This window comes from Aplidium turbinatum, chromosome 12 (genome assembly GCF_918807975.1).
Source record: "Aplidium turbinatum chromosome 12, kaAplTurb1.1, whole genome shotgun sequence".
NCBI lineage: Eukaryota > Metazoa > Chordata > Ascidiacea > Aplousobranchia > Polyclinidae > Aplidium > Aplidium turbinatum.
The window spans coordinates 24,892,901-24,896,349 of record NC_137483.1 but is presented as its reverse complement, the minus strand read 5'-3'; the positions used below and the strand labels follow the sequence as shown (position 1 = coordinate 24,896,349).

The 3,449-nt window shown below is 38.7% G+C and overlaps 1 long non-coding RNA gene across 1 annotated transcript; it reads left to right on the top strand.

Moving 5' to 3' along the window:
- Window positions 1–869: 869 nt before the first annotated feature.
- On the top strand, window positions 870–3,220 carry LOC145781427 (uncharacterized). The gene is made up of 4 exons (XR_014290739.1): window positions 870–941; window positions 1,558–1,746; window positions 1,972–2,090; window positions 3,104–3,220. It is a non-coding gene; the product is annotated as an uncharacterized LOC145781427 (long non-coding RNA).
- Window positions 3,221–3,449: the final 229 nt, after the last annotated feature.

The window sequence follows — 3,449 nt, the reverse complement described above, 5'->3', positions numbered from 1 at the left end:
TGAAAACATTTTTTCAGGACTAACCTCAAAATTTGCGTGCAGTTCAAGAAAATTTAAAACAACTTGTAAGCTTAATCGAATTCACTTGTTGATGTTTAGTAGCGCTCGACACAGCAGCATGATTGTGGTGATCATGTAATCATTGAGTTGCGGCTGCACTGCCGCCGCGCTGCTGACCTGTCTGCAGACGCTGAATCAATGTAAAAAAAATCGATTGATGCAGTATCACTTGTTGATTTTGTTCTGAGAGCAGTCTCGCTCACTGTCTGATTTTGACCACGTGGGTGAGATTCTCGTGTCGCCAACAAAGGGGCGTCTTTACTTTAAATGTAGCAAAGCTTGCACAATAGGCCAGCTTCAGGAGCAGTCATGTTGCGTCGAAATCTCTCCTCAATTTCTTGAAGCGAAATTTCACAAAACGATCGCTACTTTTACTTTCAACGATGCGGTGAATCGTTTTTTCTCCTCTCGCGGTGCATAGAACAATACTGCAGGCACAATAATTGTTGTGAAAACTCCATTATGACGTCACTACTTAAACTTTGACTGGGCAATATGACGCGTTGAAGTGAAGAGGCAACAAAGCTTTAGAATGCGGCGATGTGTTATATCAACGTGAGGAGATGCAATTTAGCAGAAGAACTTGGTTTTTTTATGAAGGAAGACAAAGGCCATGACTTAATCCTTTGCTAAAGGGATTATGACGTCACTCGATTCACTTCGACTGTTCAATCATGGCGGTTGTGCTCAATACACAATTACGTGGAGAGCCGAAAGCACAATGCTTATGTGAACAGCGCTAAGGGGAATTTTCGCTTCTTGCATCGAAAATATAAAAAATCGAATTCAATTGAGATAGGCCTATTACGGCCGAAAGAAGTTTTAGAAATGATCAAAATGAAACTATAGGAATGACTTACGACAATGTTTATGAAAACCTGGTAAGTAAATGTCTTTTATTCATTGAACCTGAAATAATTGTGTAAAGTCGTTTTTGTCACTAGGCTACGTTTACACAATTTAAAGAAAGTTATAAAACTCAATTTAGAGAAAGTTATAAAACTCAATGACCAATGGAAAACTTTCATATGAAATATTCTCGTGACAAATTTAGTGCCAGTGCTCCTAGATGAGTGCTAAGAAGATATCAGCAAAGTAGCAGAGCTTGTGATGTCCCACAACATGTGTAGGGTTCTGCTCAATCTTTGATTTTGCTGCTCCGGCAGTGTTTGCCTGACTGCTTGAATGTGTTTGTATTTTTATGTCGTGTGGATAGGTCTGTGATGGTTGTAGAGTATTTGCAAATGTAGCTTTCATTGCCGTCAACTGAATAATAATAATAATAACATGTTTTATTTTGCGCCCATTTCGACAGCATAGCCTACAGTAGCCTACACTGCGACCTACATACGCAACAAAACAGACGACTGGAATCCCGAAATAAACTTTAAACGTTGGCTGTCATTTGTAACAGTCGAAAATGTCTGTAACAAGTGCTGAAGCTTTTTAATATGATGGATGAAACCCCTGTCATTACATTCGATTTACATTTTGCAGGTCGCAAATTTAAGTCAAGTTGTTGGCAAAAATGCAAGCGATTGTATCAGTGAACTTATGTCAACTATTATTATCTAACACAACACAGTTCAAGTCATGTCGAGAACAAAGAAAGAAAAGAAAAAAACATCGTGAAGTCTAAGCACTCGTTTGATTGTTTAAAAAAGAATCTGAAAAAAGTTGTTCTTGGTGAGTACGGATAAATGTTTCTACTACGACTAAATGATTATGTCATAACTATGCCATTTTGCTCTTTTGATTAATGTATGATGTAATTGTGAAGAGTATTGAGTAATGAATGAAAATGTTTTAGTGGTGTACTCGCATTGATGTGAACAACGAACATGGTGGTTAGTAGGCTATGTCGGCATTTATATACTGATTTAACACTTCTTTTTTTACTTTCATGATTAGACATGGTGATGGCGCACGACAAAGCTGCTGCCGTGCAGCAAATTGATGAAGAGTTTCAGAGTGATTTCGAAATTGGAAGGACAGGCAAGGTGGCTGAAAACGGCAAAAACTAACTTTTGGTGAGCTTGTTATATGTTTGAATGACAACAGCGCATGTGTTGCTTTAGTTGTTGAATAACTACTGTACACGCAATTAGAATGTATTGGAACTTGATTATTACTCTGCGTGGCGCAGAATCGAATGATAAGTTTTTTGTCACGCACGTTGGAGAGAGGGATATTACATTGATATTGCAGATTGTCAATTAACTTCGTAGTATCCTGAACGACAACTGATCAAAATCCTACACAGTGGCGTAGCCAGAAAAATGTTTTGGGGGGGCCAAATATTTGATGAATTGAAGAGAACAACAAAGTGTTTGATTTAAAGCCATCGCCACTTGATGTGCAGTGGCGTATCCTGGTGGGTTGAAGCAATAAAACTGGTAGCGGGGTTAGAGCGTGCCGAAGGCACGCGTATTCTAAGGGGGTCCGGGGGCATGCTCCCCCGAAAAATTTTTGAAAAATCACACTCAAATAATGGATTATAGCGCTTTCTGAAAACACTTTTAGGGTAATATTTGTATGAAATTTATTAGCAGATAAACAGCTATTAACTTATTAAAGATAGCTCTTACACACGAACTGGCAAAAAGTGCGGCTAAATTAGAGAACACCAAAAACACAGCTAAACAAAAACTCAATAACTACACAAAAGCCCAACAGAGTAAGCCATTCTGAAATTGCTTCCACAAATTAGTTCAAAGAAATGTAAATCGCGTAAATTTTAGGCGATTTACGATTTGGAAAATTTATTGGTGTCTTTCTGTGTGCCTTTCTGTAATTTCTGTTTCTTGTGTTTTTCTGTCTTTCTGTAAAACAAGTCCTTGGGGGTGTTAATAGCCAGATGTCTTGGAAAACGATATAAATTTCTACAAACTTTATTGCATTTACAACAAAGGGCTCAACTTCGGAATCCAAAGTTTGAAAATTTGGGGGGGCATGGCCCCTTTTGCCCCCCTGGCTACGCCTAGGATTCCTACACTGTTGCCAAACAGCCCTCTTGAATTAAATATTTTTGTTTCATTCGCAGGAATTCACAATGATAAAGATACACAAGAAAAAGCTGCTGATGTGCAATGAATCTCCATCTATCAATACGATTTGATGTGGCTTGTTTCTAATAAATGTGAAAATATACGAAGCTCGGCTGTTACTTTGCTTTGTCACAAAGGGAGAAGTGTTGCTTATAAATCCGTGTTGCTGCTGTTCTTTCGCCCAAGGATTAGCTAGGTTCAACAATAAACTTTTGGTGATGAGCGAGGTTTAAGTACAGAGACGTTTGGCAAATGTAGATGCCAATGCTGTTCAGATGTTTTATGCACCAGCTTGCTTCGCATGGCCAACCTTGGTCAAAGCGCGGGCATCACAATAGTCAA